The sequence below is a fragment of the Sabethes cyaneus genome, chromosome 3, assembly GCF_943734655.1.
Source record: "Sabethes cyaneus chromosome 3, idSabCyanKW18_F2, whole genome shotgun sequence".
Taxonomy (NCBI): Eukaryota; Metazoa; Arthropoda; class Insecta; order Diptera; family Culicidae; genus Sabethes; species Sabethes cyaneus.
Window position 1 is genome coordinate 77,190,553 of NC_071355.1, and position 17,295 is coordinate 77,207,847.

The window sequence follows — 17,295 nt, forward strand, 5'->3', positions numbered from 1 at the left end:
CTTATTGAGAAAGTGACAGGCTGGTAGCTGGAGCGAGACATGTGCCAATCAGGGATGACTAGGTTTATGAACCTAGTACCCTGATCGGCGACGCCAACCACATCTCCCCTTTTTGAGATACTGCAGTCGGCGTACTATTTGTGCTCCACGATTGCAGAGCAAGTGTTCCGAGGTTAAATATCATCTTGTACGAAACCGAGATTCCGAATATGATATTTACTCGGACAATGTCCTGTCGCAAGACCGGTAAGCTTGCTGAGATATCTCTTATTGAAACTCAGCGACTTTTGAGTAACTCCCATCCTCGACGTTATATATTTTATATATTAAGCATGCTGGGATCTCTCTTATTGAGACTCAGCAACTTTTGAGTAACCCTCATACTCGACGTGATATATTTTTAGATTGTTTGAGCGATTGCACAGCCAGCCTACTGGCCATAACTGTTGTTCCTTTTATTTCAGCCCACCCTCCAGCACACAGTCAGAGATCAGGCAGAGTGAATCTCGACCCGTGAGTAGAGAGTTTTAGCCAGATCTGCGTTTGTCGACTCACAACGAGTCGGCGTGTTGAGGATAGACGAGGATCAGAATTGAACCTCTGCTAACTGCAATGCAGTCCTGCTCCTCCCCTATTCTCCTCTCCACCTCAATCGTTTCTTTGTTTTTCGGCAGAGAGAGCATGCATAGTACACTGTAAAAAATCAACACGTTCTCATGAAGTGGATTCCACTTAGATCTGTGCTATAGGATGAACCACATCGTATTAAAGTGGAATACACTTGAGATTCAATCAATATGCCACACCAGCATTTCAAAAGAAAAACGCTAAGATTTCACATGTCGTCCATTTGATTATCAAAAAGCAAAACATTAAGATTTCACGTGACGTCCATTTGATAATCAAAAAGCAAAACACTAAGATTTCACGTGTCATGCTTATGAATATTAAAGGTTCTATTATTAGATCTTAAATGCATTTTGTTGAATACGCAATGCATTGTTTATGAAAATTAAATGGTTTTCACTTTGGATTTCGTATGATATTTTATATGACAGCCAAATACGACAATTTGCTTTTTGTGGTGTTGCATATGATTAGGCAATGTGGTATAATTAATAAAATAGTATAGTTTTTACTTCTAACAATGCAATTTTTATTGAAACCAATTAATGGATATACCGTGCAGGCACCATATTCAAAACAGTGCCTAATTCTGAACAGCTGCAAATTTATCTTAAATATTGACAAAACTCTAGCTATTTAAACCATTTTAGTAATATGAAATCATCAGATGTAGTGATTAATTTGTTTAAATAACTAGAATTTTGTTAATATTTATGAATAATGAAACTGTTCAGAATTAGGCACTGTTTTGAATATGGTGCTTGCACGGTACATAATATTAAAATGTAATAAGAACCTTCCCAATGTTGTCGATGCTAAGTAAATATGCTCAATCATTTTATCCAGAGGCAATGGCCAAGCGAAACGGCATCCTTGATCAGATCACTGAAAATGTGAAAAAGGAAATAATAGTAATTGATTTTGGTACCATAAACTATTGTTCTTACCGATTGCTACTTAATAACGAGTAGCAGTCGTCGTTGGCGTAAATTTGGCAGCAGTCTTTCGTTTCTTTGTAGCTTAGTAGCGTTCGTTGAAGAGAATGTACTTCGACTGAAAATGTTCGCTTTCTAAGCACATCCAGCAGTATCGGCTGAAATCAAAATAAAAGTTAATTAGACTTGTTAGGAGACACACACAATTGGCTACTAACCCTGTCGTTCGGTTCCAGTTCCACACCACCGTCGACAATTGAAGATGCAGCGTGTTTGATATCATCGAAGTCGTCACTGTCGTGGTCATCTTTCACTTTCACGAGGCCAGGATGCGGCTTGGACAGGACGTTAAATTGATTTTGGACAGAGTGGATGCACCTCCGCCGGATTCTTGTAAGCTGTTCGATGAAAACAAATTTAATTTGCTCACTGATTTCGGTGATAATTGGCAAGCGTGCGCTATTCCTTGTCCTAGATGTGTACAGAGAAAGTTTATGAAAACTGTAAATAGAATACTATATAGTTAATTACACAAAGGTACACTCAATTTATGACATTACTTGTTTGTTCAGCATTAGGCTTTATGGTATACTCTTCTTGTGGTTGATTAATATTTTTGTCGTGAGTTTTCTCTTGGTTACTTGGTAACGCTTATAGGTACTTATAAATGTTGTAATAGACTTAATAACCATCGCTATAATTTTTCTTCTTGGGCTCGTTGGGCGATCTTTAAGCAGTTTTGTGATTTGCATCGTGTATTTCTGTCGTGAATAAAATTAATAGTGGAATTTTGACGTAGGACTACGTCTTTGTTTACTATACTGGGACTGGGTAGCACTTTGTGAAAACGAAAATAGAAGTGTAACGTTTAAATGAAAGATTTCAAATGCTAATAACTACTTAACTACTAAACGCAACTGAACAATTTATATGCCGTTGGATAGATAAAATGACCAGCAATTTTATGGAGGGGATAAGAGACCAATATTAAGGAGGGCGAAAAAGGGGGCGCTCCTATACAAATTAAACACAAATTTCCTCAAAACTCGAGAACTAATCAAGCAAATTGAACTAAATTTGGCATATAGGGGTTTTAGAAGGCTGGTAAATGGTTGGATAACGCGTAAAACAGACCCCATTGTGGTCCCTAGCCTCTTATCTAGCAACTCCTACCCCTACCTCCACGTGGTACCAGCTGGAATACGAGCAACCTTAGCGGAGATCGGGTAACCAACCCCGGTGGAAACTAAGGTCGTATACCAACAGGGGAGGAGGCACAGTGTGTCTCGACACTGCAAGATGGCAACCCCATCACGAGACTCGATAGCGTAAGCCCTAGTACGGCTACCTATCAAAAAAAAACACTAACAAGAGTCAAGAAATATCTTTTCGGAATATTCGGCATGGACCAAGGCGACGAAATAAGGACATGGAATGGAGACTTGGTACCTGGAACTGCAGATCGCTAAATTTCGTTGGTGGCGACAGGGTGCTGCTCGATCAGCTAGAACCCCGAAAGTTTGGCATCGTGGCACTGCAGGAGATCTGTCGCAAAGGCGAGAAGGTGTGGAGGATCCGTGGCGGCAGAGCCCGATTTTTGCAGAGTGTTGGAGCTACCAACGAGCTGGGAACGGACTTCGTAGTGTTGGGCAAAATGCAGGATCGCGTAATGAACTGGAAAGTGATCAACGAGAGGATGTGCGTGTTGAGGATAGAAGGCCGTTGCTTCAACTACACCATCATAAACGTGCATTGCCCACACGAAGGTAGACCCGACGACGAGAAGGAAGGGTTCTATGTGCAGCTGGAGGCAACGTACGACAGCTGCTCACCACGGGACATCAAGATCGTCATCGGGGATATGAACGCCCAAATCGGCAGGGAAGCAATGTATAGACCGGTGATCGGACCCCATAGCCTGCACACCGACACGAACGATAACAGCCAGCGATGCATCAATTTTGCGGCTTCCCGAGGCTTGGTGATCAAAAGCACCTTCTTTCCTCACAAAGATATCCACAAAGCCACCTGGAGATCACCTGACTAACGAACCTCGAGCCAAATCGACCATATTCTCATCGAGGGCCGGTATTTCTCGAACATCACTAACGTATGCTCCCTACGGAGTGCGGATATTGACTCGGACCACTACCTAGTAGCAGTACATGTGCGCTCAAAACTATCGACGGTTTACACCTCGCGACAAACCCGCCCTCCTCGGCTAAACATTCGGCAACTAGATAACCCGCGAACTGCCGAAAACTACGCGCGTACTGGATGAAGCTCTGCCTTCCTCTGTGGGGCTAGATGCTTCGACCCTCGAAAACGGATGGAGTAGGATGCGCTCGGCCGTCAACGAGGCCGCAACCGCGGTGCTAGGTGTGGAAATCTCGAGTGCACGAAATGGTTGGTTTGACGGGGAATGCCAAGAAGCGATAGAGAGGAAAACTATCTGAGCATATCCACGAGAGAGAATTTGGCCAAGTACCGACGAGCGAGGAATGACTTGACCACGATCCTGAGAAGGAAAAAGCGCCAGAAGGAGGACAGAGATCGTGAGGAGCTTGAACAATTATTCCGGGCTAATGATACCCGCAAGTTTTACGAGAAGGTGCACCAAACTCGCAAGGCCCACACACTAAATCCTGACGTGTGCAGGGACGAGGGAGGGGATCTAATCACAAACGAGCGCGAGGTGGTTGATAGGTGGAAGCAGTTCTTCGATGAACACTTCAACGGCGATAGAGCAGCAGGAGACGCAATGGAAGTTAACCTCGGAGTACCTACAAATGACAACAGCGTACCGGCTCCCGATCTCGAAGAGATCCGACGAGAAATCGGTCTGCTGAAGAATAGTGGAGCCGCCGGAAAGGACCGACTCCCGGCAGAACTTTTCAAAAATGGCCAAGAACCGCTAGTAACGGCACTTCACCGGCTGATTTCAAGGATTTGGGAAGAAGAGAAACTACCAGAGGAGTAGATGGAAGGCGTAGTCTGTCCCATCTACAAAAAGGGCGACCGGCTAGACTGCTGTAACGCCCGTGGCATTACGCTGGTTAACGCCGCCTACAAGGTGCTCTCCCAGATTTTGTTGAGTCGTCTTTCCCGAATAGCAAGAGAATTCGTAAGGCAATATCAGGCGGGCTTTATGGGGGCCCGTGCTACTACGGATCAAATTTTTATTCTCCGACAAATCCTTCAGAAATGTCGAGAGTACAACGTGCCCACGCATCATATTTTCGTGGGTTTCAGAGCAGCATACGATACCGTTGAACGCGAACAGCTATGGCAGATAATGCACGAGTACGGTTTTCCGGACAAACTGACGCGGGTGGTCAAAGCTACTTTGGAACGAGTGAAGTGTTACGTGCGCGTTTCGGGGACACTCTCAAGTCCTTTCGAATCGCGCAGAGGGTTACGGCAAGGGGATGGACTGTCCTGTATGTTATTCAATATCGCTATTGAAGGTGTGATTCGGCGAGCGGGCATCGAAACGAGGGGAACGATCTTCAGTAAGAGTAGCCAACTCATAGCCTTTGCAGACGACCTCGACATTATTACTAGAAACCGTGGGACGGCGGAGGTAATCTACGCCAGATTAAAAACGGAGGCTAGGAGGATAGGATTACAAATTAATGTGTTGAAAACCAAATATATGGTAGGAAGAGGCTCCCGAGAAAGTAACGGCTATTGACGGCGATGAACTGGAAGTGGTTGATGAGTTCGTATATTTGGGATCTCTGGTCACCGCCGACAATAGTACGAGTAAGGAGATCCAACGACGCATTCAAGCTGGAAATCGAGCCTACTTTTCCCTTCGCGAGACGTTTCGATCAAGGAGCATATGCCGCTGCACAAAGCTGATGATGTACAAAACGCAAATCAAACCGGTAATCCTCTACGGACTTGAGACAGTAACTTTACTTACGGAAGACTTACGTGCACTTGCCGTTTTTTAACGAAAGGTGTTGCGGACTATTTTTGGCGGAGTACAGACGGAAAGCGGAGAGTGGCGGAGGCGTATGAATCACGAGCTACAGGCACTGCTTGGAGAGATTCCCATCGTACACCTGGCGAAAGTTGGGAGACTACGGTGGGCCGGCCACGTCGCAAGGATGCCGGACGACTGTGTAATGAAATCCGTTCTCTTCAAGAACCCCACCGGCACCAGGAATAGAGGGGCTAAACGTGCTAGATGGCTCGAATAGGTTGAAACCGACTTGCGTGTGTCGAGACGCGCAACGAATTGGCGACGAGTAGCCCAGGACCGAGTACAATGGAGAGGAATTCTTGATACGGCAAGAGGCACCCCGGCTCTCGGCTGAATAAGCAAAAGTAAAGGGTTTTAGAAGGCAGGATTTTTTTGTACGGTGCAATGAGACCCCTTCTCCTTTTAAGAAGGGGCGGTTTCCCATGCAAATGATATACAAATTTCCTTATAACTCTATAGAACAAATCAAGCAAATGGAACCAAATTTGGCATTTGGGGGTTTCAGAAGGCAAAAATCTGTTGTATGTTGAATTGAGACCCCTCCCCTCTTTAGGAGGGGCGGGGGGCTCCAATACAAATAATATACAAATTTCCTTATAACTCGATAACTAATCAAGCAAACGGAACCAAATTTGGCATGTGGGGGTTTTTGGATTTTTTTCTATAGTGAATTGAGACCCCTCCTCTCTTTAGGAAGGGGGCTCCCATTTGTAGATTATTACAAATTTCCTCATAACTCTAGAACTAATCAAGCAAAAAGTACCAAATTTGGCATGTGGGGGGTTTTGGAGGCATGAATTTATTTTATGATGATTTGAGACCCCTCACCCCTGTGGTAGAAGGATAAGGATTCTCATACAAATAAAACAGAAATTTTTGCGTATGTGACATATTTTGTGGTATGTAACAAGCGGTAAGCTGTGAAAGTAATCTAGTAGAACCTTTTCGGAGCAAGAGACAGTGAATCGATGCCGCTAAGTAACGTGCCTGTTGCCATTCATGTCGAAAGACAAGGACATTCGAATGGCACGTCATATTTGCGATGAACGTGCTTTGGCTGTAATGTTATTTGTAACCAATGGCCCTTTTAAAGGCCTCAAGCGATTTAAAGTAAGATTATTGAAACATGTCAAGCTACGCATAATCATTTAATATAATAATCTGTGGGCTGGTCATTCATTACTATTTCAACCTTTATGATGCACACAAGTGATTTTTAAAAGAAATCTGTCTCAATGGTTGCAGGCGTTGTACTTATGAACCCCCGTCTACGTATTTTCAAAGCCACCAATGCATTCAATAAAGAATTGAATCTGAATATTTCGCTCTTCTCTTTTAAACATTCACTTAAACAATGATTCTTATAAATATGCATATGCCAGAAATGAAGTTTACATTAATCTTTGATCTAATGATCTGATATAGTCCTACGCCACCCTTTCGTACAACCCTTAAGGCTGTATACCTTGTAGTTTTATCGTGAAAGTTTTTTCTGCCTCATAAAACCCTCACATGCCAAATTTGGTTCCATTTGCTTGATTAGTTCTCGAGATAAGAGGAAATTTGCATTTCATTTGTATGGAAGCCCACCCTCTTAAAGAGGAGATGGGCCATAACTCGCTTTCTAAAGAAGAGAGGGGTCTCAATTCACCATAGAAAAAAATCTTGCGTCCAAAACCACTTACATGTCAAATTTGGTTCCATTTGCTTGATTAGTTCTCGAGTTATGAGGAAATTTGTTTTTCATTTGTATAGGAGCCCCCCCTCTTAAAGTGGGGAGGGATTCTAATTCATCATAGAAAATATTCATGCCCTAGAAAACTTTCACATGCCAAATTTGGTTCCATTTGCTTGATTAATTCTCGAGTTATGAGGAAATTTGCATTTCATTTGTATAGGGGCCCCCCTTCCTAAAGTGGGGAGGGGTCCCAATTCACCATAGAAAAAATTTTGTCTCCAAAAACACCCACGTGCCAAATTTTGTTCCATTTGCTTGATTAGTTCTCGAGTTATGAGGTAATTTGTATTTCGTTTGTATAGGAGCCCCCCCCTCTTAAAGTGGGGAGGGGTCCTTATTTACCATAGAAAATATTCTTGCCCTCGAAAACTTTCACATGCCAAATTTTGTTCCATTTGCTTGATTAGTTCTTCAGTTATGAGGAAATTTGTATTTCATGTGTATAGGATTCCCTCCTCCTAAAACGGGGAGGGGTCCCAATTCATCATAGAAAAAATTTTTGTCTCCAAAAACACCCACATGCCAAATTTGGTTCCATTTGCTTAATTACTTCTCGAGTTATGAGGAAAATTGTGTTTCTTTGGTACAGGAGCCCCTCCTCTTAAAGTGGGGAGGGGTCCTAATTTACTATAGAAAATATTCTTGCCCTCGAAAACCTTCACATGCCAAATTTGGTTCCATTTGCTTGATTAGTTCTCGAGTTATGAGGAAATTTGTATGGAAGCCCCCCCCTTTTAAAGAGGAGAGGAGTTATAATTCCCCTTATAAAGAGGGGAGGGGTCTCAATTTACCATAGAATAAATTCTTGTCACCGAAAACACCCACATGCCAAATTTTGTTCTATTTGCTTGATTAGTTGTCGAGTTATGCAGAAATTTGTGTTTCATTTGTATGGGAGCCCCCCCCTCTTAGTGGGGGGAGGGGTTTCTAACCATCACTAAAACCTTTCCTGGCCCCAAAAAACCTCTACATGCATATTTTCATGCCAATTGGTTCAGTAGTTTTCGATTCTATAAGGAACATACGGACAGACAGACAGACAGACATGTGGGCTTGGCGGAATAGATTCGAAGTGGATTATCGTCCGGCGGAAGGATAAACACGGAGTTATTACGGATTATATCGGAACGGTAAATAAATACAACCACGCGGTGCGATTACGAAACATGTATTCAAAAAAGGATGATGCAATCTCATGTAATGTATTAATAGACACTGTAGCTTTAATAGACCGGCAAGCAGGGAAGCGCTGCCAGTATTGAGGGGCTAACCGTTGTTCTCCTAACACTCCTCCTCAACGGGTGACCCTCCGGAATCCATAACTCCAATCAGTTGTGCAAAACGATTATGTTTCACAGCTCCAAGCGGTTTTGTCAATAGATCGGCCTTCATCTCATCAGTGCTGCAATACTGAAGCTTGATAGTGCCCCGTTTACAATGATCCAGTACAAAGCCCCTTCTTGTTTCGATATGTTTAGACCTTTTGCTCGATTTTTCGGATTGCGCAAACGTGAGACACCCTTGGTTGTCGCCGTAAACTAGTGTGCCCGAAGTCTGCTTGATACCTAAGTCTTCAAGCAAGCGCCTCATCCACACTACTTCTTGACACGTTTCTCCCAGTGCCACGAATTCAGCTTCCATGGAAGAAAGGCTAACGCAATCTTGGCGTCTACTGGCCCACGACACGACTCCTCCTGCAAAGAACACTACAAAACCAGTCATCGACTTTCGCGTCTGTGGATCACCGGCCCAATCGGCATCCGAGTACGCTAGCAGCTCTTCGTTCATTATACCGCCCAGCTTCAACTCCCAATCGATTGTGCCTTTTAAGTATCTCACTACTCGTTTTGCCGCAGTCCAGTCGATTTCGGTAGGGGCAGAGAATCTCCTTCCCAAGATCGATGCACTCGCAGCAATGTCAGGACGAGCGCATACAGCAATGTACATCAATGCCCCAACGATGCTACGGTATTTTGTGCCATCTTTCATCACTTTACTTTTAGTGCAGTCCTTGAGAAAACCTTGATCCATCGGTGTTTTAGCAATTTTAGCATTTTCCAATCCAAGTTTAGCAATCAATTTCTTGATGTAACTTTTAACGCTCAAACTATACACTCCATCTGAATCTCGATGCAACTCCAAGCCTAAGAAAAACTTCGCTTCGCCAAGCCAGCTGACATCAAAATATTTTCCCAAATTTGTATACACTTGTGAAATTTCCAACTCGTTTACACAAGCCACAATCAAATCGTCAACATAAACAATTAGATAGATCTTAAAACCATTACTTTCCATTGTAAACAAACACGGGTCAGCAGTACTTGCTTTAAAGCCAATGCTCTTCAGTGTGCTAAACAATTTCTCGTTCCAACACCTGGCGGACTGCTTCAGGCCATAAATACTTCGACGTAAACGACAAACTTTCTCCTCCTGACCGCGAACCACGTAACCAGGCGGCTGACGCATATAAATTTCCTGATCGATTTCACCATTCAAATACGCCGTTTTCACATCCAGGTGCCTTAACAAAAGTTTATCTTTTCCAGCTATAGCTAGCAACGTTCGCAACGTTGCATATCTTGTAACGGGCGAGAAAACTTCTTCGTAGTCTATGCCAAATCTTTGCGAATAACCTTGTGCAACTATTCGTGCCTTGAATCGTGTAACTTCACCAGCTTCGTTTTGCTTTATCTTGTAGACCCACCGACATCCGACTATTTTCTTATCACGCGGCAAATCGACGAGCTCCCAAGTATCGTTCTTCAGGTGCGAATCAATTTCGTCGTCCATTGCACTTTTCCAGAATTCAGATTCAGTAGACTTAACAGCTTCGTTGTACGTTGATGGTTCTTTCACCATGAGAGTAGCAGAACCCACAACGTAGTCCGAGAAACGCTTTGGCATCTTGCCACGGTTGACTCGTGTCGACGGCCCATCGTCAGGATCGGATCTTGAATAGCCCTCTAAAAACGACAAATCTTCAGGCGGCTCCTGCTTGATTGTCAACGGATCATCTAAACCCTCGAAGTCATTCGACGCATTCATATCGAAAAACTGTTCACATTCACTTTGGTTATCGACATCGTCACCTTCACTTTCATCGAAGTCATCGGCAAACTCGGGATCTTTCTGGTTACTCGGTTGGTCTACATTACTCATAGGCAGCAACAGATTATCACTATTCGAACAATCAGACATTGTACTCTCCCGGTACACATCCTCTTCAAGCTCTAAAAACTTGGCATCGCGACTAATAATCACCTTCTCTGTTTCAAGATTAACAAAACGGTACGCTTTGTGTTGATCTGAGTACCCGATAAACGTCAACTTACAAGCTTTGCTGTCAAATTTTCCTCGTTTGGTATCCGGAACATGTACCCACGCTTTGCAACCAAATACTCTGAGATAATTCAGTTCTGGCTTCCGCCCAAACCATTTCTCAAATGGTGTACTGGCTACCGACCTTGATGGCAAACGATTTTGTAAATGTACGGCTGTAAGCACAGCCTCACCCCAATACTTTTTCTCCAAATGAGCATCCAAAAGCATTGTAGTAGCCATCTCCTGTAGATAACGGTTTCTCCTTTCGGCTACGCGATTTTGCTGTGGCGTATAAGCGGTCGTTAATTGCATTCTGATACCTTCTCTTAAAAAGAAACTTTTTAACTTATCGTTGCAATATTCACCACCACCGTCAGATCTAACTATATTTGGTTTTCTACCGAAAAGAGTTTCTACGTACCTTACATACTCCATCAGTCGATCTGCAGCATCAGATTTCTTCGCAAGTAAGTATACAACAGTATACCGACTGTAATCATCGATGACAGTCATTAGAAAACGGTTGCCACTAGGTGTCGCTGTACGCATGGGACCGCAGAGATCCGTATGTACCAGCTCCAAAACTTTCGTTGTTTTCCTTTCAGATTGCTTCGGGATAGGCGTTCTTGACAATTTTCCTTCCAGGCATGGTTCACACGTCAAGCGAATTCCGCAACCCTTCAAGACCATTCCTTTGCCAAGGTTTTCTTTGTACACCTTTTCAACGGCTGCTGGCTCTCTGTGACCAAATCTTCTGTGCCACTGGTGTAAACAAACTTCATTGTGCCGCTTTTCCCCAGCTGTCATTGCAGCTTCAGTAAGTTGTAGACAATACAAACTTCCAATACGAATACCTTTAGCAACTGCTTGTCCAGCACCATTACGAATCAAACAATCGTCTTGTTTAAATACGACAGTGAATCCCTTCGCGGTTAATTTCGAAACAGCCAACAAACTACTATTCAGAGACGGTACGTGTAAGACGTCTTTCATAGTAATCTCGATATAATCACTACCATCTTCGCAGCTGATTTTACAATCACCAATTCCGGCTGACTGAACCGTGGTTCCATCTGCAAGCACAACATTCAGACCATCATTTTCCGTAAACAGTGTAAAATTGCTTTTGTCGTTCGTCATATGACTGCTAGCACCGCTATCGATCACCCAACTATTTCGAGTTTGCTCGCCAGCCATGAAAAGAATAGCACCCACTCGCTCTGCAGTCGCCTGTTTAGCTTTCGGGACAAACTTTTTCTTTTCATCAATCTCCTCTTGCTTTTGCTTAGCAAGGAACAGCCGGCAATTGCGACGCAAATGCCCCTTTTTCTTACAGAAGAAACACGTCTTCTCTGTGCCGACAGATTTAGCAGCAGGCTTAACGCTACTCTTCATCGCCTTTGCATCCCCGCAATGACCGCCTTCACGCTCCTTGCGCCGTTCAAATTCTTCAAGCAATTTCGACTTAACGAGCTCCACTGTCAAGTCACCATCAGGACGATTTTCTAAAGTTGTCACTAATACGTCGTAGGAATCAGGAAGACTTCTAAGAATCATCGCAATCTTCAGCGTTAAATCCAATTCTAATCCTGCATTCTCTACTCTCTCGAACAAGTCTTCTAAATCAAACAAGTGGCTTTCAAGGTCACCACCTTCATGAAAATTCAAATTACATAGCCGCTTGAGCAATGAGACTCTCGAGGTAATCGTTATTTTCTCGTGGTATTTCTGTAGCTGATCCCAAAATTCACGCGCACTGCTGGCCGTCTTCACAAGGCTGAATTGATTGTCCTCAATGCACAACCCCATGGTAGCTTTTGCCTTCTTATCGTCCTTGGTCCACTGTGCCGTTATCGGTTCTGGTTTTGCTGTGTCGACAACATACCAGAGCTCTTCTCGGGTAAGCAGCATTTCCATCCTGAACTTCCATGTTTGCCAGTTCAGGTTGTTTAATTTCGCGAATTTGCCAAGCGTATCCATACTGCTTCCACTAAACGCGCACCGACCACGAATGAAAGCAAACTTTTCAGAGAATCAACGGAACGAAAAACATTTACCGAACGAACGCGAATATTCGCCACAAAACTCACTTTTCCTTCAACCTTCACTGGGCCACTTAACCTGTGGGCTTGGCGGAATAGATTCGAAGTGGATTATCGTCCGGCGGAAGGATAAACACGGAGTTATTACGGATTATATCGGAACGGTAAATAAATACAACCACGCGGTGCGATTACGAAACATGTATTCAAAAAAGGATGATGCAATCTCATGTAATGTGTTAATAGACACTGTAGCTTTAATAGACCGGCAAGCAGGGAAGCGCTGCCAGTATTGAGGGGCTAACCGTTGTTCTCCTAACAAGACAAACAGACAGAAATCCTTCTTTATAGATATAGATTTCGCCGAATACCAGTTATTCAAAAAAGGGCTTTAATAAAAAGCAATATATTTATTATAAGTTTTATCATTTATGCTTGTTTAAGCACTAATGATGAAGCAAAATTTACGAAAAACAACATATTATTTTCTATTGATGAGTAAAACATGGAAGAATATGATTATGACCACTTTAAATTATTTACCTCATGTTTTTATAAACCTTATTGTACGAAAAATGCGAGCTTACTTGTCCAGACTTTCGATGTTTGTTCCACCAACTGTCCTCATTGCATTGAAATAATATTTCCTGTACGCTGAGCGAGAAAGTATTGGTCACGCCTTAAACGAACTGCATTTTCCAATGACGTAGCCTAAAATAATAACAAAATATATCGACTGTTTTGGGTTTGTTTGTTTACACCACTTTCTTACCTTGCATAAAATAATATAATAGCTGGACATTTTAATCGGCCGCGTCTAATTTTCGTTCCGCGCACAACAAACTTACTTAATCACTTTTCGCCATATTTGATAATGATGACAGTATGGCACTGTCATGAGCCATACACGTTCAATTGAAGTGGCTCACACTTGAATGCCGTATGCACTCACATATAGCACAGATCCAAATGATGAAACACTTCAATATTCGATGTTGCACATATAGAAATCAAAATTTTGACATTTGGTTTGCATAGCATATATGCCACATAGAATGTTAATGGCAAATTTCTTTAAAATTACGTGGATTCCATTTGAAATGTGTATGGAAGGATGAGTGAAAATGAAATGGATATAGCTATTGATTTTCAAGTGTGAACAGCATTTGAATCGAGAGTAAAGATTATTTACAATGAAGTGTAAACACATTTGTTTGCTTAGTGTCTTGCACATCGAAATCATAAGCCAGTTACTTGAAATGTGCAAGTGCTATAAACATTCAAAAATGATGTGGATTCCATTTGGAATTTATAGGGATTTACAAGTGAAATTGAAATGTTTACCATTATTGACTTTCAAGTGTAAGTGGCATTTGGATCGACTGTGCTGTTTTTTTACAGTGTAAGAAATCGTCCACTGCATCAGTGACCGGCTTGATGCAGCAAGGGCAAATTAATGTGGAGGGCGGCCTAGTACTCCATAGGCTCCGTTGTGGCGAGAATTTATAGAACCCATCCACCATTCATCCCTCGACACGGGTCGCGTAACACCTCGGATTAGAGGTTTATCCATTCAAGCTTTTACATAATAACTATGGATAACAGCTATTAAAACCATCTTCCTTTAGGGGCTTTGGACCCTCTGCTTTGGTTCTTAGTACACTCAACCCCCGCTGATATGAAAAACACCTCGTTCAGATTGGGGGCGAGTTCGTTTTTAATCTGAATATTTGGTAACTCTATTCATTTTCACATACACGCAAGACGCGCACCCTATGAACTTGTTGTTTTGATTTGACGAAAACAAACGTTTTGAAAACATTACAAACATGCGCGAATTCTAAACGTCCGGTTTGTAGAAGAGGTAATTGGCTCGGCAGTTTCGACTAAAATGGTCTATTTTGAATACTGGCGAGAGGTAAGTTCCATATGAGCTATATTATCAAAACTCTTGAGTAAGAGGAAACGCATTAAGTTTTTTTGCTTTTTTCAATTTACCCGCTCAACTTTAACGTCAATTGTGTATGACGCTTGATCGGTTTTTAATGTGAACGCATTCAGGACACCGGGGTACAGATTAAAAATGTTCAGATTAAAGAAGGTCATACCAACGGGGGTACACGGTAGTGTTACCTCCTACAAGAACCGTCTTGCAGGCGGAGAGTTTACACTCAGCCTTCGCATGAGTGTCCCCTTCTCTGTCCGCATACGACCCTAGTTTCCACCAGTTGTCCAATTTCCACTAAGGAACGTACCCCGGATGGTACCACGAGGAGGTAGAGATAGGAGTTGCTGAATAAGAGGCTGTGGAACTTCATGGTAGTTCTGGAGCGCAGTATTCAACCATTTACCATGCAGAGAAAACTACTTCAGCGAACGTTTGTTTTCGGACTAATTAATGGCGATATTGATACCCTGGGCATCAAATGAGGATTTGTCATACCAGTGTTGCTGAATGCAGCAAAGTTTTGGTTTCCAATATTCGTCGAATAAAAATGCCCATTGCGAAAATATGGCTCCTGAATCAGCGCAACGGTGACAGAGCCATTAAGAAGTTTTTCGCATAAATACAAATTAGCTGCCCGTTTGTGTTGAATATTTATTTGTGCAATTCTAACTATTCAACTATCAAATACAAATAATCTCCAACACAGAGTGGACGTAAAATTGTAAGCGAAGCCAATAATGTTGGTGTAATCTCCAAAAGGGAAACGGGACAGAACTTCTATGTTGTTCCCACATGACGCATGGCAAAGTAGAGGCAAGATGCCCAAAGCACTCCGTTCGCGACTGGCATGTTTTCGTCCTTCCAGCGATTCAGTCATCGGCACGCCTTGACTTAGGGCGAAGACTACAGTACTCAAGACTAGGTATTCTGCCAAACCTCCACGGACGATGGTGGCAACTGTTATCAACTTTGATTGGAGCGGCATATTGTATTGCTACGCCCCACTTATAGTATGTTTAAAAGAAATGTGTTGCAGGTAACCAATTTTAAACCGGTAAACTGGTAGAGGCACCTCTATGGTTCAAAGGTAGCAGTACCAGCGAGCCACATGCCCTGGTGGGTGTCGTGGGTTCGAATCCGGTTATAATCTCAGATTATAGCTTCGTTCGACCCATGCACCTTCCAGCATTGGACAAATGGTAGGAGTCACAACGAAAACTTGTTAAGCATAGCTACCAATAATCCCCCCCCCCCCCTTACCTTCCACTCTTTCCCCTCCATTCAAAAATTCTTCATTACTTTCCCTTACCGTCCTTTCAACAATTGTAGAACCACCGTTTCAAAAAAATTAATATATGCTTGACCGCATTTCAAAGTCAAGACTAAAAACACGCGGTTTGGCCTATTTGCTGTTCGTGTCAGGCAAACCAAACACCAGTGTACGAGTGATTGGCCACTTGCCGCGACACGTTCCCAGTCAGGTATAACATGGTTTATGAAACCAATAACCTTCCCGGAATTAGCAGACCAGATCTCACCGGGAGATAAACAACCCTTGTCGAGAAATTTATTTCTGCTCGTATATAACGCACCACAACTGCATAGCAGATGTTCCGAAGTTTCACTTTTAAAATTGCAAAAGCGACAGATATCATTACCAACCCGACCAACGTTTCTAAAATTATATCTACTCGGACAGTATCCAGTTACTAGGCCAGTGTATGTACAAAGAGCTTCTTTTATTGAAAGCTATAAGTAATTTTTGACTTGTATCATCTTGGTATTGTGCAACACCATGGTAAAGCCAAAGCCTTTATAAAATTCAAATAATGTCTTGCGGCTTTAGTATTGTTACTTGGGTGTTCCGTGGTTTATCAAATCAAGAATGATATCAAATACCAAAATTAGTCGACTCATCAAACAATAAAAGTGATACTACTGGTTAGTTTTTGATAGTAATGTATTATGTAGTTGCCACTACTTTAGAAAGGGTAAAAGTTAATTAGACATGATAACAACACTGCGATTCTACGGCCAAAATGAAGCTGGTTTTACACAGCATAGTTGCAACAAAAATCACGCGAGACAATCGGGGATTCACCGACTGGTCAGTCATGTTTTGCATAGATGCGTGAATGGTTTTACTGCTGGATGAAATAAATCGCTGGCATGTTTTCTTGTTTACATATCATTTCTGGGTATCCTTCAAACATATACTACTCTTGCAATATTTTCAAAACATGAACCTATCAAAGGTTACAACCCGTATGGTAAAAGAAGCGTCCATTAATCTCCAAGATGCTGAGTCGAAATGTGATTCCCACATTCATCGGCTCCCCAGAAGAATCTCTGCCTGAGTCATCGTTAACCCATTTTTAACCAAGCGGTTATGATTATAGTCTATTTTATATTTTTTATGTGCTCGTGAGACCATACAATCTGCATGCTTCATAGGTTGGCGGTAGATCCGGCCGGAATAAATTTTCGAGCAAAGGATCCTAATTCCACTGCCTCACTTATAGTAAATGAAATATTCTTTCCATTTCCTCGTAAATTCGGAAATGTTATCAAAACACTTTAATATAAAAAATCGAACATATGTATTTTTTCTAGACTTCATTCAAACCAACATCTAGCGATGGTTTCCGGTTGCGGCCGGGAATGGGTTAATTTCTTTCACGATCAAAAGATGG

At 42.5% G+C, this 17,295-nt stretch overlaps 1 protein-coding gene and 1 long non-coding RNA gene across 2 annotated transcripts in view; one reads left to right on the forward strand and one right to left on the reverse strand.

The window, feature by feature from the left end:
• Window positions 1-17,295, forward strand: part of LOC128744231 (trichoplein keratin filament-binding protein) — a 76,030-nt gene that overhangs the window by 53,051 nt on the left and 5,684 nt on the right. The gene's annotated exons all lie outside the window — the stretch shown is intronic.
• Window positions 1,243-1,904, reverse strand: LOC128744233 (uncharacterized). The gene is made up of 3 exons (XR_008412371.1): window positions 1,781-1,904; window positions 1,575-1,720; window positions 1,243-1,512 (listed from the first exon to the last, which is right to left on the reverse strand). It is a non-coding gene; the product is annotated as an uncharacterized LOC128744233 (long non-coding RNA).